The sequence below is a fragment of the Moschus berezovskii genome, chromosome 14, assembly GCF_049115385.1.
Source record: "Moschus berezovskii isolate FMDL1 chromosome 14, NW_MosBer_1.0, whole genome shotgun sequence".
NCBI classification, from domain to species: domain Eukaryota; kingdom Metazoa; phylum Chordata; class Mammalia; order Artiodactyla; family Moschidae; genus Moschus; species Moschus berezovskii.
This window is the reverse complement of record NC_142473.1, coordinates 78,039,760-78,063,538: the sequence shown is the minus strand read 5'-3', so window position 1 is coordinate 78,063,538 and position 23,779 is coordinate 78,039,760. Positions and strand designations below refer to the sequence as shown.

The following is a 23,779-nucleotide window of genomic DNA, read 5'->3' as shown; positions in this document are numbered from 1 at the left end:
AGCCAGTTGTTGGACTCTAAGAAGTGGTTCACACAAGAGACTCCATCTAGTTGGGCCATGCCCTACTGATGATCACTGTTCTACTGATGGCTGAAGGGTTCTTGATGAGTTCCTGACACAGAGAAGGAAGGAACAAGGGTCTGAGCCTTCTCTTCCATCTCATACAACACCTGTCAACAGAGTTCTAACCACAGAAGACAGGCTCATGCAGCAAAAGCAGAGTCCTTTGTGGATCTGAGGAGCCTACAGATTCCATGGAGGGGAAAGTATATTTTGGCTTTGGAGTCCAAACACTTGGCTTTTATATATTTCTGAGAAAGAGCATATGGAACTCGAATAAATCATTTCAATATTCTTGGAGGTTTGTGTTGTTGTTTGTTTGGGTTGTTTTTAACTATCTGTCTACAAAACATCTTGATCATTGTGTTTCTGAATTTACTGCTTGTTGAGGTCCTTTTAAATTTCTATTTGAAAGTAAAAGATCTTAGGATTGTGGTAGTGATTTAAGGAACATTATGTTTTCGTCTCATAGACTCTGATCCTCTTTTGTCCTATAAGCAACAAATAATACTTTTTAGAATACTGGTAACCTATGTTATTATTCCCGGGTGTCTGAGCTAAATTTCTGTGCAAATGTGTTCATACCTTAAATAAAATAGCAAACCAGTGCAGCTTGGCTCAGAGTTAACAATGGATCAGAGTTGCTTCTCTTTGTCTTTCAGCTTGCCCAGCTTTCAAAAACAGATACAATCTAAAGTGGAATGGTCTGTTTGGCAGAAATCAACAATACCATAAAGCAATTATCCTTCAATTAAAAAATAAATGTAAAATAAAAACAAAACAAAAAATAAAGTGGAATGGTCATTCATTATACCTGATTTATGTAACATATCATATTTCATATTTTGATGGGGTGCTGTCAAGAAACATAATGTGTCAGGAAATTCTAAGCTGGTTTACAAGGAACAAGTAAGCTCTGGTTTATAGGCATTTGAAAATATTTTTCCATAACCGTGTCATATAACTATTTCTTAGTTTTCCCTTTTCTTAAATGACCTCATTCTAACAATTTTAATACCTCCCATGTGTATATAAATTCGGTGCTTTTTCAAACATTATCTCATTTGATCCTCACACTGTCAAGAACAGTGTTGTTATTAGACCCATTTCAGGGTGACTAAAAGCTCAGACTCTGAAATGAGACTGATGAGAATTTGAATCTTGGTCTTCTTATTTTTCTAGCTGTGTAACACTGAACAAGCTTCATAGACTCTCTGAGCCTCTGTTTACTTATCTGTAAAATGGGGGTGAAAATAATGCTTACTCCACAGGATTGTCGTGAGGTTTAAATGACTAAAAGTGCTTAGTATATAGTAAGTGCTCGATAAATGTTGGTATTTAACCAAAAGGTAAATGAAGCTGAGAGTCATTGAGAGGTGTGCCCTTGATTGAAGCCAACACCAGAACCCAGGTTTGGGACTTCAAAGCCTAAGATGGAGCCCTCTCACTTTGTTTGCAAATGCAGCTGTTTTGAGTGTGACTCAGCATTGTTTCCAACTACCCTTTGCCTACATACTGATCAAACACGAAAGCACTTTTTCCTCTTAACCAGTGGACTTCAAAACCTTCCATAGATGCCTTCATGAAAGACAATGGACAACCAGGTCTTGTCCTGGCACAGAAAAATGCAGCCAGGTTAAGTTCGGACAAATCACTGAGAAAAAAATATTCTACAAAGATGAGCTTCAGTAGTAGCACATTGCCTTAGCAGGAAGCTGTTACAAGCAGTAAGCTGGCAAGAGGGATTGAAGAAAATCTCAAGGTCTTTACATCAATATATTTTACTCTATTTATTTTATCTATTTTTAAAAATTTATTTTTTATTTTTTTTGCCATGCACGACATGTGGGATCTTAGTACCTTCACCAGGGATGGAACCAGTTACCCCTGAAGTGGAAGAGTGAAGTCTTAACCACTGGGCTGCCAGGAAAGTTCCTAGGTTTTGAAACATTCTTAGTACACATGACTCAGGTATTCTGTTGGGTTAAAAGGAAAAGTGCATTGGCTTGAATGTCTGATAAGTGCCTAGAACTTCCAAACATAATAATAAGTCATCATATGTGTATTCTTTTCCATGTCTGTGGAGAAAGCTTATAAATGAAACTCATTTAAGTGCTATAATTCTTCGAGGCTCTGTTCCTTGAGTTCTGAGTAGGGTTGTTCTCAAGAACAAAGTCCCTTATTATGACTACACACCTTGGCTCCCTCGGTGCTTTCTGATTCATTTCAGTTAATTTATTTACCCTTTGGCTGCCTTCAGTACATGTTTGAGCCCTACTAGTATTCATGGAGAGTATGTCATAATCACAGGCAATAAAACCGTGGTCCTCTATTTTTAACCTTGGAGCCAATACCATTCCAACTCAGACGTTAATGTTCTAGGCTCTCAAGTCCTAAATTATAAAGTTTCTGGTTGAGTTCTAGTCCCGGAATCCTCAGAAACTGATGGTGATGTTTCATAATTTCAAGTTTGGTATTTTCTTACATGGAATTTTGAAAGTGGTTTGCTGGAAGAGGGATACTCTGTTTTGTTTCCAGAAGAACTTCAAGAGGGAGAAGATGGAGTATCGATGTAGAAACAGACCCAAAATTTTAAGTTTTTTGACTTGGCTATTAATTACTATGGGTGACTTTCAAAATAATAGCTCTCAAATATTTAACCAAAAATGTATAGTGTGAGGTGGTTCAAATTCTTTACTTGGTGAAATGACACTTGGAAGATATCTTTAATAGACACAGGGTATGACAGTATTTGTTGGTTTTATAGGAGGTATCAGTTGTCAAGCACCATCTGAAATTCTTCATGAAATAAACAAAATACAGCATCAGAGTTTGAGATTCATCTTCAACCAGCAAAAGTGAAATAAAAAATTCTAACCCAAGATCTCTGAAGATGATATATATTTCTCTTGTGAAAAAAAATAATAAATATAAATAAATAAAATCAAAGCTATCTTGATGTTATTAGTCTTAGAGGAAAATCCCCTGGAACTTAGGCATCTCTTTAGATTCTTTCTTCAGCAGGAGACTCCTTCCAAAAAGAAAAGAAAAATAACAATTATATAGAATAATTGCAGAACTCGAGTTGACAAGAGAAAAAGGACAGTAGTTTTCTGGTTTTCAAATGGACCCAGGTAGATCTGTCCAAATTTAGGTCTTCCTAGTAAATAAGAGGTTATGTTTCCCAATACAAACTACCTCTGTTTTGTTTCATAAACTGTAATGTCTAATGCAGTTTCCTTAGACATTTCAAAATATGATCTCCCTAGTACATGGCTCAATCCATGTTAAAAGATACTTAGGGAGATGATCACTAACGAGGAACCTTGCAGACAGCAGAGAGAATAGACAGTGGTACCTCCTATCTGTGAGGACATGAGATTTTATGTCTGGAAAGATGTCTGTGGAATAGGCCCATGTAGGTCCACACTAACTGCAAGGCGTGGTTCCTGGCACTACTTCCAACCCGATTCATTGTTGTCTTCCTGCGGGGCGCTGGGTGACTCAGGACCTTGGTTTTGGCACACACAGACTTTCTCCTCTAAATTTCAAAGACGGTTGAGTTTGACAGACACTGAACAGAGTGGTTCAGTGACTCAGGGAACAACTGTTTGGTGGCCAAAAAGAAATGATCTTGCCGTAATAATAGCCTGCAATCTGCTATCCATTTCCTTCTTGAAATCTCAAAGATCACAGGAAGAACTCATCCCAGGGAGATAGCAACTGGCAGGTAGGAAAGTGGAAACAAAAATCCTAAAAATTCAGCCACTAGTCTCAATCAGGATCCCGGCGCACCCTTCCTCGTCAGAAGCAGAAACAGTCAGCCTCCCAATGTGAGTTACTGATGATTTAGGGAAGTGATTTTTTTCCCCAACAACTTCCTATGACATCAAGAAAGATGGGTCATCACAACTCTCAGCTGGTCTCTCAAGAAGTCCAGATTAAGAAGATAGGCACCAAAAATCTTGAGTCACTCATCAATTTTTGTCTGCACTTGAAGGTCACTTAAATATCAAAACAAATATTGGTTACTGAAACTGATGAAATAGAAGAAGTTAAGAAATGAAAAATCTGGACCAGCAGAATGCTGGGCTCTTCAATTGTCAAGTGTCTCTCACCAGCAACATATCCCAGTGAGGTTTTTACACCTCAGCAAAACTTAACATGGAATTTTTTTAAGTATGAAAGTGAAAGTTGCTCAGTTGTATCTGACTCTTTGCAATTAAATTCAAAAAATTTAATTTTTAAAATTCTCCAGACCAGAATACTAGAGTGGGTAGTCTTTCCCTTCCCCGGGGGATCTTCCCAACCCAGGGATCGAACCCAGGTCTCCCGTATCTCAGGCAGATTCTTTACCAGCTGAGCCGAAAGGGAAGCCCTTTTAAAGTATGGGGACAGGAAAATTAGGAAAGGGAAAGGAAGAGTAACAAGATCTTTCTCTGTTCTGAAGGCAGTGAACAGGTTAAAAGGTAGAGTTTTGGATGTAGACCACCTGAGATCAAGCCTTAATTCCTATTAACTTTGTAACCTTGGGCAAATAGATAGGGAAAAAATGGAAACAGTGACAGACTATTTTCTTGGGATCTAAAATCACTGAGGATGGTGACAGCAGCCATGAAATTAAAGACACTTGCTCCTTGGAAGAAAAGCTATGACAAACCTAGTCAGAGTATTACAAAGCAGAAACTTCACTATGCTGATAAAGGGCCATATCGTCAAACGTATGCTTTTTCCAGTAGTCATACATGGATGTGAGAGCTGGACCATAAAGAAGATTGAGTGCCGAAGAATTGATGTTTTTGAACTATGGTGCTGGAGAAGACTCTTGAGAATCTCTTGGACAGCACGGAGATCAAGTCAGTCAATTCTAAAGGAAATTACCCTGGATATTTATCAGAAGGACTAATGCTAAAGCTGAAGCTCCAACACTTTGCCCACCTGATGCGAAGAGTTGACTCACTGGAAAAGACCCTGATGCTGGGAAAGATTGAGGGCAGGAGAAGAGAGTGACAGAGGATGAAGTGGTTGGATGGCATCATCGACTCAATGGACATGAGTTTGAGCAAGCTCCGGGAGTTGGTGATGGACAGGGAGGCCTGGTGTGTTGCGGTCCATGGGGTTGCGAAGAGTTGGACATAACTGAGTGACCAAACAACAACAAACCCTGGGAAAGTTAAACCACGTCTTTGGTCCTCAGTTTTCCAATCTGTAAAATGAGGCTAATAAACGCACCTACCACAAAGGGTTGTCATGCAGATTAATGAAGTTAGAATGCGAGAAGCACTTAGAACAAGACAGTTAAAAATTTAGCTAATATGACAAGAGTTAAATTTGGTTTACGTTTTAAATCACTTGCATGCTAAGTATTGTTTTTCGACTGCACGGCCTCTAGGATCTTAGCTCCCCAAGCAGGGATTGAACCCATGCCCCCTGCAGTGAAAGCTCAGGATTGTAACCCCTGCACCTGAGGGAGATGCCAATGTTGAGCATCATTTTTTAAGTGTAAAGGCTTGGACCCTCCCAGTGTGTCCCCTCCTTTTATATTTACCCGGTCTCCCTTTACCCCTTCTAATACTCGGCTTCTCTCACCTCACTTTCTCACACATGAATATGAAAAGTCACACAGCCACACTTACATGAAACCAGAGTCTGTAAACGGCATCTTGAATTTCACATATCACCTTGGCCATGCTCTCTGTCTGTAAAATACATATAGTTTCACATGCCTTTTCAGAGATATCCCATTTCTCAAAAGTAAAACTAGAGCCATCTACAATAATCACTAATTATTAGAGAAATGTAAATCAAAAACTATAGTGAAGTACCACTTCACACAGGTCAGAATGGCCATTCCCCCAAAGTCTGAAAATAACAAATGCTAGGGTGGGTGTGGAGAAACGAGAACTCTCCTTCACTGTTGGTGGAATGCAAATTGGTGCGGCCACTGTGGAGAACAGTGTGGAGGTTCCTTAAAAAAACTAAAAAAAAAACCCTAAACATAGAGCTACCATACGATCCAGTAATCCTACTCCTGGGCATATATCTGGAACAAACAAAAATTCTAATTTGACAAGACTACATGCACACCAATAGTCATAGCAGCCCTATTTACAGTTGCCAAGACATGGAAGCAACCTGAGTGTCCATCAACAGATGAATGGATAAAGAAGATGTAGTATATTTATTCAATGCAATACTACTCAGACATAAAAAAAAGAACGGAATATTGCCATTGGCAGCAATATGGATGGACCTACAGATTATCATACTGAGTGAAGTAAGTCAGAGAGAGAATAACAAATATTATATGATATCGCTTATATGTGGAATCTAAAAAATAATACAAATGAGTTTACTTACAAAACAGAAATAGACTCCAAACCTAGAAAACAAGCTTACAATTACCAAAGGGCAAAGGTGGGAGAGGGGTAAATTAAGAGAATGGGATTAACAGATACACACCGCTATATATAAAATATATAAACAATAAGGATTTACTATTTAGCACAGGAACTATATTTAATATTTTGTAATGACCTGTAATAGAAAGGAATTTGAAAAAAAATATATAACTAAATCACTGCTGCACACCTGAAACCAACAAAATATTGTAAATCCATTATAATTCCACTAAACAAACAAACAAATGAACAAAACTATAGTCATATAAGATGGAGGGGTATGAACAATTGAATGTGAACCACTCCGTTGTACTAGAGACTTCCATTTTCAGTCATTATGGGTGAATTTGTACTAGACTAGTTCTGCTATAAAATAATATAAAACTGAAACAGAAGTGTTCACACTCTAGACAACAATCAGAGAACAAATGTGATCACTGAGAAAAGGAAAACACATGATGTCAGTTGCATAATCACCTTCAGATGATTATGCAAGAAAGAACCTTCTAGATGTGGTGCAGGAAGGGTTAACTTAATCAAAGCACAATGATCTCACTGATCTGATGGGATAATTGGAGTTCAGGTTTGCTTAGGTGGCTGAAATGTGTGTGTTGCATACCAGAGAGAAAGGGGATGTATATGGAGCAATAACTCTGATAACTCTGCATAAAAGTCTCCTTGAATCTTTTACTGGGGACTAAATTACATATGCAGAGAAAAGACTCTGCAAGCCATGGCAGAGAATAATGATTACGAAACTGTGAGCTTTGCAAAGATTCCAGATATTGCATAGGGCTTGGAGACATTGGAGATCCAACAAATCAGAATAGGATGACTCCACTATACATACTGGGCATTCCTGTGAGATCTTAGAAGGGCAAAGATGTAGGAGTAGGTCTATTGTAAGCTACAGAATAAGAGTTACTCTATACCCAACATTAAAGCAAGTCTCAAAAGGATCAAGCTAATCGGTGACTAAATTAACTACCCGACAGAACAAAAGTCAATTCTTCAAAAAAAAAAAAAACATAAACCACTTGCAACATTGTAAAATCCACAATTTCCAATATACCATGAAAAAATAATCACTAAAGCGACTGAACTGAACTGAACTGAAAGTAAAGAAACAGAAAACTGACCTAGAACTAAGGTGAAAAAATAGTCACAAGAAACAGACCCAGAGATAACAAAGATAATGGAATCAGTTCAGTTCAGCTCAGTCACTCAGTCGTGTCCGACTCTTTTGCAACCCCATGAATCACAGCACGCCAGGCCTCCCTGTCCATCACCAACTCCCGGAGTTCACTCAAACTCATGTCCATCGAGTCGGTGATGCCATCCAGCCATCTTATTCTCTGTCGTCCCCTTCTCCTCCTGCCCCCAATCCCTCCCAGCATCAGAGTCTTTTCCAGTGAGTCAACTCGTCACATGAGGTGGTCAAAGTATTGTAGTTTCAGCCTCAGCATCAGTCCTTCCAATGAACACCCAGGATTGATCTCCTCTAGAATGGACTGGTTGGATCTCCTTGCAGTCCAAGGGACTCTCAAGAGTCTTCTCCAACACCACAGTAGACAAGAACTTCAAAACACGGTAAGAACCTGAGGTGAAAACTAGTCGTAACAGGTGAACAGAAGAAATCTCCACACAGAAATATAAACTATAAAAAGGACCAAATGAAAATTCCACATGTAAAAATTATTATATCTGAAATTAAAATTTTATCAAATGGCCTAAACAGCAGATTGGACATTGATTGCCGAGGAAGAGATCAAAGAGCTTGAAGCACAGAAAATGAAAAGATTGAAAAAAATGAACAGATCCTTTGGATATGAGGGACAATATAAAATGGTCTAGTATAGGTCCTAGAAGGAAAGGAAATTGAGATTGAGTCACAGAAATTATTTGAAGACCCAATGACCAACCTTCCGCCCTTATTTGATGAAAATCATTAACCCATAGATCCTAGAAATGCAATCAATTTCAAGAAGAAAAAATAAGAGCAAATCTGTACCTAGACATATTATAGTATTATTGCTGAGACAAAAATAAATAGAAAAAAATTAAATAGCCAGGCAATCATATACAGATAACTAAAATTTTAAGTACTGACTTCTCATCAGAAACAATGAAAGTCAGAAGACAATGGAAGAATATGCTTAAAATGCTGAAAGAAAAATTTGCCAATTAGGAATTCTATCTATTTTAAAAGGTGAAGGCAAAAAGAAAGCCTTTCTTTAGGTAAAAATTGAGATAAGTCACTGCTGGTAGACATGCACTATAAAAAAATTTAAAGGAAGTTCTTTGAGCTAAAGAATTGCATAGACAAAGGAGTGAAGAGGATCATTATATATGTGGGTAAATATAATTATTTGTATTTCCAATAGATGGACAAACAATGGAAACAGTGTCAGACTTTATTTTTTGGGGCTCCAAAATCACTGTGGATGCTGATTGCAGCCATGAAATTAAAAGACGCTTGCTCCTTGGAAGGAAAGTTATGACCAACCTAGATAGTATATTAAAAAGCAGAGACATTACTTTGCCAACAAAGGTCCGACTAGTCAAGGCTATGGTTTTTCCTGTGGTCATGTATGGATGTGAGAGTTGGACTGTGAAGAAAGCTGATCGCCGAAGAATCGATGCTTTTGAACTGTGGTGTTGGAGAAGACTCTTGAGAGTTCCTTATACTGCAAGGAGATCCAACCAGTCCATTCTAAAGGAGATCAATCCTGGATGTTCATTGGAGGGACTGATGCTAAAGCTGAAACTCCAATACTTTGGCCACCTCATGCGACGAGTTGACTCACTGGAAAAGACTCTGATGCTGGGAAAGGTTGGGGGGCGGGAGAAGAAGGGGACGACGGAGAATGAGATGGCTGGATGGCATCACCGACTCTGTGGACATGAGTTTGAGTGTACTCCGGGAGTTGGTGATGGACAGGGAGGCCTGGTGTGCTGTGATTCATGGGGTCACGGAGAGTCAGACACGACTGAGCGACTGAACTGAACTGAACTGACTGATCAAATTGCATAAGAAAACAAGACCTAACTTTATGCTAAAAAGATGTACTTTAAACATAAACAGATGAGTTAAAAATTTTAAATGGCAAAAGATATAATGCATAAAAACTAATCATAAGAAAGCAAAACAGAACTAGGGGGAGAAATAAACAAATCCACAATTATTGTTGGATGCTAACTCTTCTGTCTCAGTAACTGATTAAACAAGCAGACAAAAATATAAGTGAGAATATAAGATTTGGAACAGTACTATCAACAACTTAATTTAATTAACACATTGAAAATTATACCCAACAATTGCAGAATACACTTTTTCAAGTACACAGGAAATGCTCACCAAGATAAAACATATATAAGGTCATAAAGGACTTCCCTGTGGCTCAGAGTGAAGAATCCTCCTGCAATGTGGAGGACCTGGGTTTGAGCCCTGGGATGGAAAGACCCCCTGGAGGAGGGCATGGCAACCCACTCCAGTATTCTTGCTTGGAGAATCCCGTGGACAGAGAAGCCTGGCTGACTACAGTCCATGGGCTCGCAAGGAGTTGGACATGACTGAGCGACTAAGCACAGTGCAATGGCAGAGTCATAAGACCATTATCAGTAACTTTCAAAGGATTGAAGCTATATGGCATGTTATTTGATCACAAAAGAATTTAATTATAAATCATTAACAGAAAGCAATGTAGGGCTTCCCTGGAGACTCAGAGGAAGGGAATCTATCTGCCAATGCAGGAGACATGGGTTTGATCCCTGGGCCAGGAAGACCCCACATGCTGCAGAGCATCTAAGACCTTGGCCACAACTACAGAGCCTGTGCTCTAGAGCCCAGGAGCCACAACTACTGAAGCCTGAGCACCCTAGAGTCCACACTCCGCAACAAAAGAGACCATTGCGGTGAGAAGACGTCTCACTGCAGCTAGAGAGAAGCCCCCACTTGCCGCAATTAGATAAAAGCCCTCACAGCAAAGAACACCCAAGAGAACCAAAAGTAAATAAACACATAACGATTTTTAAAAAGAGATGTAAACTATCCCCAAATTGAATTTGAAACAAATAACACTTTTAAAAATCACATCAGAAAAATTGTAGGATGCAGCTAACATAGTGCTCAGGGTATTACATACTTAAATTAGAAGAGGACAGATTTTACATAAGCAATGCAAGAATCTTAAAAAAGAGGAAATAAAGCCAAAATATGTGGTAATAAAAAATAATAATAAGGAACATAAACCAATAAAATAGAAAAACAATCTCAATATCAAATACTGATTCTTTGAGAAAGATCGATAACAATAACATATTTCTAGGTAGACTGATAAAGAAAAAGAGAAAGTACAAATTAACAATATAAAGAATAAAAAGGGGTGTCACTACAAATTCTTTCAAACTTTAAAAGAATAATAAAAAGTTATTATGAATACCCTTATGTTAATAAATTTGACAATTTGTGAAATTTATGAATTTGTGTCCTAGATACTGATATAAGAAGAAATAGAAAACCCAAATAATCCTATACCTTTTCCTATGGGGAAGGAATCAAAAATCTTCTGTAAAGGAAATTCCAGTTTGAGATGGTTTCACTGGTAAATTTTATCCAAATATGAAAAAGAAATATAATATCAATTTGTATAAATTTTTTGAGAAAATATATCCAAATGGGTGGCTCAGTGGTTAAAGCGTCTGCCTCCAATGCAGGAGACCCGGGTTCGATCCCTGGGTCGGGAAGATCCCCTGGAGAAGGAAAATGGTAACCCACTCCAGTATTCTTGCCTGGAGAACCCATGGACGGAGAAGCCTGGTAGGCTACAGTCCACGGGGTCGCAAAGAGTCAGACACGGCTGAGTGACTTCACTTACTTACTTATAATAGCCAAGGACATTATAAAAAAAGAAAGTTATAATTAATATCGCTCGAGTCCGTAGACAAAAATATTTAACAGAATATTAGCAAACCAGTGACTTCCCCGCTGGTCCAGTGGCTAAGACTCCACACTCCCAATGTGGGGGCCTGGGTTCAATCCTTGCTCAGGGAACTGGATCCCACATGCCACAACTAAAGATTCCACATGCTGCAACTAAGACCTGGTACAGCCAAATAAATAAATTAATTATTTTTATAAAAAAGAATATTAGCAAACCAAATCCAATAATTCATAAAAATGGTAATATATCATGATCAGGGAGAGTTTATTCCAGGAGTGTAATATTGGTTTAATATTAAAGTTCACTGTAATTTATTACATCTACAAAATAAAGAACAGTGACACAATCATGTCAACATATGTAGAAAAAGAACTTCAAATGACCACTCAGGAAAAAGAAAATAAAAAGCATCAATTTTAGTGAACCAGGAGTGAAGAGAACTTCTTTAACCCGATACAAGGCAACTATGAATAACCTTCAACTAACCTCCCCCATTCATGGGGTCGCGGAGAGTTGGACACAACTGAGCAACTGAACTGAACTGAACCTCCCCCACCGCAGTAAGTTTAGGAACAAGGTGAGACTATGTGCTTTCTCCATTTCTCAACATTGTACTGAATGTCCTAGTCAGGGCAACAAAGAAAAATAAAAAAGAGACAAAATCCATAGTGTTTAGGGAAAATAAAAAAAGAAGCAAAACTGTTTTTATTCATGGATGACATCTGTACTAGAAACAAGGATCAGGCCCAGTCATATTTCTGACAGTGTCACCAGTCACCAAACCACATAACCATTTAGACAACTCACAAGAAATCCCCCTAATATTCTGGGTGCAACCGTTTAGGCTTTCTGTTGAAACAAAGGCAGCGAACGCTGCTATGGAGGAATGGCTTTCTGCCAAGGAAAGAACTCGGGGAGAGAGGTGGCCTGTTGATGGATTTACCAGTGAGAAACTGTGTGACTTTGACCAGTCACTATACCTCATGCATCCATGCTTGACCATCTCCCATTGTTATCTCTCACCCACAATAGCTTTTTTATTTTCTTTTTTGGCTGTGTGGCTTGTGGTATCTTAGTTCCCAGACCAGGGATTGAACCCTAGGCCCTTCACAATGAGAGCTCAGAGTCCTAAGCACTGAACTGTCAGGGAATTCTCCTGCAGTAATATCCTTTTAACTGGGCTTCCTGGATAGCTAAGCTGGTAAAGAATCTACCTGCAATGCAGGAGACTCCAGTTCGATTCCTGGGTTGGGAAGTTCCCCTGGAGATGGGATAGGCTACCCACTTCAGTATTCTTGCCTGGAGAATCCCCATGTACAGAGGAGCCTGGTGGGCTACAGTCCATGGGGTCACAAAGAGTAGGACATGACTGAGCAACTAAGCACAGCACAGCCTTTTAACTGGTTTTCTGTTTACTTTTTGCCTTTCTTCAGTCCATTTACCAGTAGCCAAATTAATTTTTTTAATGTTTTATTTTATATTGGAGTATAGATGATTAACAATGTCGTGATAGTTTTAGGTGGACAGCAAAGGGACTTAGCCACACATATACAGATACCCATTCTCCTTCAGACTCCCCTCCCATCCAAGCTGCCACATAAAAACTGGGCAGAGTTTCCTATGCTATACAATTGATCCTTGCTGATTATTCATTTTAAATATAACAGTGTATACATGTAGATCCCAAACTCCCTAACTACCCGAAGCCCCTGGCAACCATAAGTTCATTCTTTAAGCCTGTGAATATGTTACCAAAGAGATATTTTTAGGAATAAGCCAGAGCATGACATTCTTCTGCTTCAGTCCCTCCAATGGCTTTCTCACTGATCTTGGAATTAAACCCCAACTCTTGAACTGGGGCTAATAAGGCCTAAGGGCTTCCCAGGTGGTACAGTGGGAAAGAATCCACCTGCCATTGCAGGAGATGCAAGAGAGGTGGGTTTGATCCCTGGGTCAGAAAGATCCCCTGGAGTAGAAAATGGCAACCCACTCCAGTACTCTTGTCTGGAAAATTCCATGGACAGAGAAGCCTCAGTTCAGTTCAGTCACTCAGTCGTGTCCAACTGTTTGCGACCCCATGAACGCAGCACGCCAGGCCTCCTTGTCCATCACCAGCTCCCAGAGTCCACCCAAACCCATGTCCATTGAGTCGGTGATGCCATCCAGCCATCTCATCCTTTGTCATCCCCTTCTCCTCCCGCCCCCAATCCCTCCCAGCATCAGTCTGGAAAAGTGAGTCAACTCATTGCATGAGGTGGCCAAAGTATTGGAGTTTCAGCTTCAACATCAGCCCTTCCAGTGAACACCCAGGACTGATCTCCTTTAGGATGGACTGGTTGGATCTCCTTGCTGTCCTAGGGACTCTCAAGAGAAGCCCAGCAGGCTACAATCCATGGGGTAGAAAAGAGTCAGACCCGGCTGAGCGGCTGAGCATACACAATGAGGCCTAGACAATGTGGCTCCTGACTATTTTTCGGACTTCACATTTTAGCCCCTGTCTCGTCTTGTTCACCACACCCCAGCTACACTGGGCTTCTTCTCCTGCAAGTATGCCAGTGGGGTCTCCGCCTCACAGCCTTGGCCTTTCCTGGGACCCTCTCCTTTAAGATCTGGACGAGGCTCATCTTTTCTCTTCATCCAGGTCTCAGCAAGGCCTCTTTCTACCACCCTATCTAAAGCAGATATATCTTCCGCCTTACTTTTTAAAAACTCTCTTTCACTTTAGCCATTTTTATTTTCTTCACTCCTTAGTGCAATGGGTAAATTTTCCTACTTATATGTTATCTGCTCCCTTTGCCTGACTTTCTCACTCTCGTTCACAGCTGTCCCTTTGTCTGGAGTGGTGTCTGGCATGGACTGGATGCTCAACATACCTTCTAGAATGAATGAATGAGTTCTACTCTATCATACTGTATATCTTGCTTGAGTGGCCACTGGATCAGCTTACCTCTCCATCAGCCTAGACCAACCTAGACTTGTCCACAGATCCCAATCTACCTCTTCAAGCAAGTAAATGCAAATGCATTAAGCACAATACATTTATTAAGCCTCACATAACTAATTGTTCTGTGGACACAAACAGTTAGACAAGATTTCTATGCAGCAGGACTTACAATCTAGTAATGATGGAAGTAGATGAATAATAATAATTAAAATTTGAATATTATACTATTTTAATAATTGATGGAATTATAATTTTAATACCTAAAATTTCCAATTTTCAAAGTACATTTCCCATGAATTATATCATCCGATACCAAGAAAATAACCATCTTTTTCTGTTATTATTTTCAACCAGAAATAAGTCAGACAAAGAAAAGACAATAGAACTACCCCAGCACAGTGGAAAGAACATGAGATTTGGAATTCTCTAGAGAGGTTAAAGCTTCTGCCTCCAATGTGGGAGACCCGGGTTCGATCCCTGGGTCGGGAAGATCCCCTGGAGAAGGAAACGGTAACCCACTCCAGTATTCTTGCCTGGAGAATCCCATGGATGGAGAAGCCTGGTAGGCTACAGTCCACGGGGTCGCATAGAGTCGGACACGACTGAGCGACGGAACAGAACAGAACAGAAGACCTATGCTCATTCCTTTAAAATGTACTGATGATAACAATAATAACCACTATTTAGTACGAGCCTACTATGAGCCCAAGCCAGACTAAGTAATGCCATACAATTAACTAAAAGTCAGTATATACTAGATGACTTTGAGGAAGTAACCTAGCCTCTTTAAATCTCAGTTTCTCATCCCTAAAATGTTGAAAATTCACTTCATGGTTGTTGTCAGAATTTGAAACAGTGTACAAGGAGAAGTTGGTGTATGAGAGGAACTTCAAATATTAACTATTATTTTTAACAGTCTCCTCAAATAAAGTATTTTTTGATAGTTATATTTATCAAATATTTAGAAGGATCTGTTGGTAGCAAAGACCAGTGATGACTGCAGCCCAGCTGTCACCTACTCCTGACCAGAGTTATTTTGATCACTGAGGAATTTATAACCTTCCTAGGCCAGAAGCAGTGAAGCTCCGTAGCCAATGTGGGAGTCTGCAGCTCTGAAGGATTAAAACAAAACAAAATAAACCACTGATAACTCGAACGTAGGGCTTCTCAAGTGGCGCAGTGGTAAAGAATCAGCCTGCCAATGCAGGAGATGCAAGAGACAAGTATTTGATCCCTGGGTCAGGAAGATCACTTAGAGTAGGAAATGGCAACCCACTCCAGTATCCTTGCCTGGTAAATCCCATGGACAGAGGAGCCTGGCAGGTTACAGTCCACGGGGTCGCAAAGAGTCAGACACAACTGAGCACGCACACATCTCAAACATAAATTTTATATAATAAATTCTTAATTATAACATTTTATTCCCTTACTAAACAAATTAATGTCTCGGAGTTGCCATAAAACTGGCTCCAAACAAGAACTTATTGACCATTCTAGAGTTGGGGGAAGAAAAGTCTTTATTAAAGAAGTGTCATTTGAGCTGAATCTGGCAGGATGGGTAATATTTGCCACTGGGGTAATGAGATTTGCCGGTGGCTCAGCAGTGAAGAATCCGCCTGCAGTGCAGGAGACTCAGGTTCTATTTCTGGATTGGGAAGATCCCCTCGAGGAAGACATGGTAACTCCAGTATTCCTGCCTGGGAAATCCCATGGACAGAGGAGCCGGGCAGGCTACAGTCCATGCAGTCACAAAAGAGTTACTAAACAGAAATACTGAGATTTCCCCTATGGGATGAGTAATTCAGAAGCACAGAATAACACAAAATATTTGGAATCCCATCTACATATATTTTTAAACTAGATTACCTTTATGGCACTGTTTTCTTTGTTGTTGCTCTTTTAAAAAATGATATTAAAATAACTATGTTCCTGGAGAGATTCAATTAAAGGTACAGCATCCAAGGTCTTTGTTAGAGTTATTTTACATGTCAGGAAGAAGATAGGCTGGAAACATGGTCGGATAGACTATAGATCAAATAGGCGGTCAGCATGCAGATAATAGAAAATCAAATATACTGGGTTTGAGGAAGGAACAAATTTAAAACTCTTGGAACAGTGAACTTCCCTAATGAATTTCCAAGAAAATGTGCTCAATTGTCTGTCAAGTGGCTATCTCCCAAGTGCTAAAAGTATGCCCACAGGAAGAAAAACATCACGTTCCTCTAGAAGACCTTATATATTCTCCAGGTATCATTTTATTCGTGGGAGACCCAGAGTGGGTGCACACATCCATGTGTTCACTCACACATTCCACTGGTGGATGCAGCAATGAGCAGAAAATACCATTTTTTTGGTGGTATCAGTTAAAAGATGACCAAGAACAAAGTTCCCCAAAGATCTCCCTTGCTGCTCATGGCTTGCCCCAAAGTATCTTGTAACACTTCTTTCCTGAAGAGGATCTTTCCTGTAATGAGCCCTCACCATATCCTAGTGCTATATATAACCATGGTAAGTGAGGCAACACTACCTCTATTTTATTTTTAAATATGAGGAAACTGAGGTTCAGTGCACTCAGCAAGTGTCAGAGCCAGGATTCCAACCCCATCCTCTGTCTCCACTAGCTTCTTCCTAAGTTCCTTATACCTTCTAAGTACTTCCTAAGATGCCTACTGTGAGTCTTCCCTGGTGGTCCAGTGGTTAAGAATCGGCCTGTCAATGCAGAGGACACAGGTTAGACCCCTGTCCCCCGGAAGATCCCACACATCACAGGATAGCTAAGCCTGAGAACCACAACTAATGAGCCCACAAGCTCCAGAGCCTGTACTCGGCAACAAGAGGATCCACTGCAATGAGAAGTCCACACGAAGCCACAGAGACTCAGCACAGCCAAAAAAAGAAAAGAAATGAAATTTTTAAAGAATTTAATATTAAAAAAGAAGACTCCTACTGAGCTAGTCGTCTGAGACCAAGAATTGACTATAAGACAGATACCTTATACACTGCCTGGATCCCTGTCTGCTCACTGCCCTACCTTTCATAACAATTAACATTAATCACCAATTTTGTGCCAAACATTATGTCAGATGCTGGGGATATGAAAATTTGTAAGATATTCCTGGTTTCAAAGATCTCATTATGTAGTAAGGAACTCAGTTTTATCCTGGGTCCCTGTGACATCAACTATGTTTTTTAAACTCTTTATACCTGAATCAACCTTGCCAAACAATAATGGAGCAATCCAAGAGGCTAAAAGAGAAAAAGACAATGAGAAAGGAATTCTTTAGGGAAAGGGGCTAGAGAAATTATATTCCAAATTTTTCTTAGTAACAACTGGGGAAAATCACCCATTTTATCCCTTGCTACAAGCCTTGCAGAAAGGAGCAGATGAAAATATAAACTATGCAACCATTGGTAACAGGTTTAATCTGTCTGGATTTTCTTTCCTTTACAGGACTAATAATTCCTGTTCTGAATCAGAGTCACTAATAAAGTTCAGATCAAAATCTTGCTGGTCACATAATATAACCCCTTCATTTCACAAATAGGGAAATAGTTCCAGAAAGAGAAAGTGACTTGCTTAAACCATCAGGGCTATTTGGTGTCAGATCTAGGATTAGAACCCATGCCTCCTTGTCAGGTTGGTGGGGGGGTCTTCTTCCTTGATCAGAGGTACAGGGTGTGTAGGACATTAAATATATACTAAATTACATCCATCATAGCTTGCATGCATAAAGGTTTTCATTGCTTTGAAAAGAGAATGTATGTACATCATCCCTATTTTGAGGTTTTAAACCTCAGAAGGCCCCATGAGGCAGGAACGGGAGATACTATTTTTTTATATTTATTTATTTGGCTGTGCCAGGTCCTGGTTGCAAAACATGGGATCTTTAGATGTGGCATGTGAACTCTTAGTTGTAGCGTGTGGGATCTAGTTCCCTGGCCAAGGATTGAGCTCAGGCCCTGTACACTGGGAGCACAGAGCCTTAGCCACTGGACCACCAAGGAAGTCTGCAGACGAAATCCTATTATTCCTATTTTACTGAGGAGGAAAGTGAAGCTCAGAGGACTCTTAATATTTTTCCAATATCACACAGCATGCAGCAGAGACAGAACATTGATCCAGGCTTTTAATTTTGATCCACTACTCAAAATTCCTGCACATTGAGTTTGGAGCAGGCAGAAAAACAGAATACACCAAAAAAAAAAAAAAATGCTCTTTGAAGCCTTAGAAAACAAGACCTCAGGTATATGATTTCATTTGGAAATGAGATACTCCTCAATAAAAGGACATTCCCAGTGAATGGGAGCAGACCCATCTATGCAGCTCCCTCTCGTCCCCTCTTTAACTCTCTTCAACTGCTTTTCATACAAGGCCTTCCAAAGAGCTCTACTATCTGGAACAACTTTTCTGAAAGGTAGTTTGGCAATAATTTAGTCTAAGAACTAGTCAGGGACGTTCACAAAAATTTACCTGCAAATATATTCATTGCTACATTACCTACAATAGCCCCGCCCCCCAATTTTTAGGCTGAGAAAATTTCAACAATAAGGGATTGTTAAATACATCATGATACATGCATGTATTGGAGTTCTACTCAGCCATTTAAAATTATGTTGTAGTGAGTAGATATTCCCTGGGTCAGGAAGATCCCCTGGAGAAGGGCACGGCAACCCACTCCAGTATTCTTGCCTGGAGATTCCTGTGGACAGAGGAGCCTGGCAGGCTACAGTCCATAGGGTCACAAAGAGTTGGACACAACTTAAACGACTTAGCACAAACGTGGGTAGATATTACATGAAAATCTGTTCTCAATAGTTTAAGTGAAAATCCATATACAGGCTTGTTTTTGTAAAATAAACCTATATACAGTTGCCGTGGGGTCGCTAAGGATCGGACACGACTGAGCGACTTCACTTTCACTTTTCACTTTCACACATTGGAGAAGGAAATGGCAACCCACTCCAGTGTTCTTGCCTGGAGAATCCCAGGGACGGGGGACCCTGGTGGGCTTCTGTCTATGGTGTCACACAGAGTTGGACACGACTGAAGTGACGCAGCAGCAGCAGCATACACTAAGATGCTATCTCTGAGTGTCAGATTTTATTAATAAGTTATTTTTGATTAAGTGTACTTTCTAATATTTTTACAAAGAAAATAGTGGTCAGGACAGGGAAGAAACCTAAATGTCCATTGACAGAGGAATGGATAAAGAACATGGATTCCTATACAATGGAATATTACTCGGTCATAAAAAAGAAATGAAATGGTGTGTTTTCAGAGACACGGATGAACCTAGAGATTTACATACAGAGTGAAGTAAATCAGAAAGAGAAAATAAATACAGTATAATATTCCTCACATGTGGAATCTAGAAAAATGATACAGATGAACTTATTTGCAAAGTGGAAACAGAATGAGAGACAGGGATAATCCAGTCATAAAAAGAAGGAAACCTTGATGAACACAGATGGACCTAAAGGGTATTGTGCTAGCAAAATACATCAGACAAAGAAAGACAATGTTTGGTCTCACTTACATGTGGGATCCAAACAACAACATCTAGCTCATAGAACAGAGATGGGGGGGGTAAAATGGGTAAATGTGGCTAAAAGGTAGAAATTGCCAGTTATAAAATACAACTGACCCTCAAAAACAGGGGGTTGAACTGCTTATCCACTTATACATGGATTTTTTTCCCAATACCGAATCAGTTCAGGTCCGTTCAGTCACTCAATTGTGTCTGACTCATTGAGACCCCAAGAACAGCAGCAAGCCAGGCCTCCCTGTCCATCACCAACTCCTGGAGCTTACTCAAACTCATGTCCATAGAATCGGTGATGCCATCAAACCATCTTATCCTCTGTCATCCCCTTCTGCCTTCAATCTTTCCCAGCATCAGGGTCTTTTCCAATGAGTCAGTTCTTTGAAACAGGTGGCCAAAGTATTGGAGTTTCAGCTCCAGCATGAGCCCTTCCAATGAATATTCAGGACTGATTTCCTTTAGGGTGGACTGGTAGGATCTCCTTGCAGTTTCCTTGGATCCAGTACTAAATACTACATCACTAAACAATCCACAAGGGTCCCAGGTTGCTCAGTGATAAAGAATTCACCAGCCAATGTGGGAGATGTAAGAGATGCAGGTTTAATCCCCGGGTCAGGAAGATTCCCCTGGAGTAGGAAATGGCAATCCACTCCAGTATTCTTACATGGAACATTCCATGAACAGAGGACCCTGGCAGGCTACAGTCCATGAGATTTCAAGGGTTGGACACAACTGAGCACACAAACAATCCACAGTTGCTTGAAACCATGGCTGCAGACCCACGGACATGGAGGCCAGACTGTAAAATTACATGAATTTTTAACTACACAGAAGGTTGGCATCCCTAACTCCTGCATTGTTCAAGGGTCAACTGTAAATAAGTCCTGGGGATATAATGTACAGTTTGGTGATTATAGTTAATAATATTGTATTGTAGGTTTGAACATTGCTGAGAGAACAGATCTTAAAAGTTCTCATCATAAGAAAATGAAGTCCTCACTATATGGTGATGGATGTTAGCTAGACTTCTAGAGGTGATCATTTCACAGGACACATATATCGAGTCATGCTGTATCCCTGAAACTAATATAATGTTATAAGATAATTATAGCTAAATTTGAAAAAGACATGTTGACAAACTAAAAAAAATATATATATATAGTTCCTTCATCTTCAGAGGAACATCTTCCTGACGGCCTAGTCATCAGCGTGAACCTGTTACTGGCCAGACAGGAGTTATGCACTCAGTTCAGTTCAGTCGCTCAGTCGTGTCCGACTCTCCGCGACCCCATGAATCACAGCACACCAGGCCTCCCTGTCCATCACCAACTCCCGGAGTTCACTCAAACTCATGTCCACAGAGTCGGTGATGCCATCCAGCCATCTCATTCTCGGTCGTCCCCTTCTCCTCCCGCCCCCAACCTTTCCCAGCATCAGAGTCTTTTCCAGTGAGTCAACTCGTCGCATGAGGTGGCCAAAGTATTGGAGTTTCAGCTTTAGCATCAGTCCTTCCAACGAACACCCAGGATTGATCTTCTTTAGAATGGACTGGTTGGATCTCCTTGCAGTCCAAGGGACTCTCAAGAGTCTTCTCCAACACCACAGTTCAAAAGCATCAATTCTTCGGTGATCAGCTTTCTTCACAGTCCAACTCTCACATCCATACATGACCACGGGAAAAACCATAGCCTTGACTAGACGGACCTTTGTTGGCAAAGTAATGTCTCTGCTTTTTAATATATTATCAAGGTTGGTCATAACTTTCATGGCTGCAATCAGCATCTGCAGTGATTTTGGAACCCAAAAAAATAAAGTCTGACACTGTTTCCACTGTTTTTCCATCTATTTCCCATGAAGTGATGGGACCAGATGCCATGATCTTTGTTTTCTGAATGTTGAGCTTCAAGCCAACTTTTCACTCTCCTCTTTCACTTTCATCAAGAGGCTTTTGAGTTCCTCTTCACTTTCTGCCATAAGGGTAGTGTCATCAGCATATCTGAGATTATAAGACGTACTGAAATGTGTAGGACTTGTTTCCACTACATTAAACAGTCTTGAACCGGTGTGCTCTTTGAGTTCTCATGACTGCATTTTATAGTCTTTCTAGTGGTTATCTCAAAATCAGCTTTTTTCATCGGTCACTATCAATTATTATCTCAAAATCAGCTTTTCCATCTTATTGCCACCAATGCCACCCTTCCCCCAACTTCTAGCCCACAGCTTCTAATCTGAAGTGGGCTGGGAAATTGGATCATCAAAAATTAAGAATCATTAGGGACTTCGCTGAAGGTCCAGTGGTTAAGAATCCGCCTGCCAGTGCAAGGTTCACAGGTTCAATCCCTGTGGTCTGGGAAGATTCCACGTGCTGCAGGGCAATAAAACCCAAGCACCACAAACTGAGCCCACGCACTTAGAGCCCGTGCTCCGCAACAAGAGAAGCCACTGCAATGAGAAGCCTGCACACGGCAACTAGAGTAGCCCCCACTCGCCACAACTAGAGAAAGCCCACGCACAGCAATGAATAACTGGCTCAGCCAAAAATAAGTAAATAAATACAATTTTTAAAAGCCTTTAAAAAAATTAAGAATCATTTGTAAAAGAAATGCACGTGAAAGCCATCAAGAAAGTATGTGAGTGAGTGAGTGAAGTGGCTCAGTCGTGCCTGACTCTGTGTGACCCCGTGGACTGTAGCCCACCAGGCTCCTCTGTCCATGGGATCCTCCAGGCAAGAGTACCGGAGTGGGTTGCCATTTCCTCCTCCACAAGAAAGTATGTAGTACTATGCGAATATATAAACTTCAATTATTTTATGCTTTTTATATTATCTTATAGATGAATTTAAATTTATATGATTGCACTTCAGCTGGGAAGTGGGTATATTAATACAGCTACCTTCTGTACTTGTCATGACAACGAAAGGTGTTATTATTTGTAAGGCACTTAAACCAGGGTCTGGCACATGTTAAATAACGAGTAGTGAAGTGAAACTCACTCAGTTGTGTCCAACTCTTTGCGACCCCATACAGTCCGTGGCATTCTCTAGGCCAGAATACTGGAGTGGGTAGCCTTTCCCTTCCCCAGGAGATCTTCCCAACCCATGGATCAAACCCAGGTCTCCTGCATTATGGGTGGATTCTTTACAGCTGGGCCACAAGGAAAACCCAAATAATGAGTAAGTGCTTGCTAAAAAATATATATATATTAGAGTTAAATAAAATTACCTGGGCTCTGAATCAGAACGTGAAGGGCTTTGACGTGAATAAAATGCTTGAGTATTAGAAAATCATCTGTGACATCTACCTTCTCTTCTTGGAAATTTTTCTAGTTTAATTGGTGGCTCTCAGGCCTATTATACCAGGATATGCTACACAGGACGCACACATGTACACACACACGGAGAGTGTATAGATACCAGTACTCCCATCACTCATCTTCTATGAGTCCCCTGAACTCTCCTGGTCAAAGATTCACACAAGGAAGCAATATGACTTCCAGGACATTTTGAGAGTAAAACAAAATGTCTCAACACAATAATAACGAAGATAATACTGCACATTGAACATATTCCCATCTGAGCCAAATGATTGCCATATATTAATTTATTTAATGTCCACACAATCGCCTGAAGTAGGGATTACTGCAATTCCCTGTCTATGGATACAGGACACCTTCTGGAGACATTAAACAATTTGCCCAAGGTCCTGCAGCACTATCCACATTGACTCCCAAGGCAGTGGTTGGAAAGCATTGTTTCCAAGTCATTCTATTGTTATGTAGGTGCATGTAATTCCCTAAAGGGAGTTATCCCTATAAGAATTAATTGCTTGGCCTTAATTTAGAAGTCATGAGTGAAAGTGAAGTCACTCAGTCCTGTCCGACTCTTTGCGA

General features: G+C 40.2%; 1 long non-coding RNA gene across 1 annotated transcript in view; it reads right to left on the bottom strand.

Moving 5' to 3' along the window:
• Window positions 1-2,978: 2,978 nt before the first annotated feature.
• Window positions 2,979-23,779, bottom strand: part of LOC148775663 (uncharacterized) — a 46,024-nt gene continuing 25,223 nt past the window's right edge. The window contains exons 2-3 of the long non-coding RNA XR_016039050.1: window positions 5,697-5,759; window positions 2,979-3,091 (exon numbers count right to left, since the gene is read on the bottom strand). This is a non-coding gene — a long non-coding RNA (uncharacterized LOC148775663). The remainder of the gene's footprint in view (window positions 3,092-5,696; window positions 5,760-23,779) is intronic.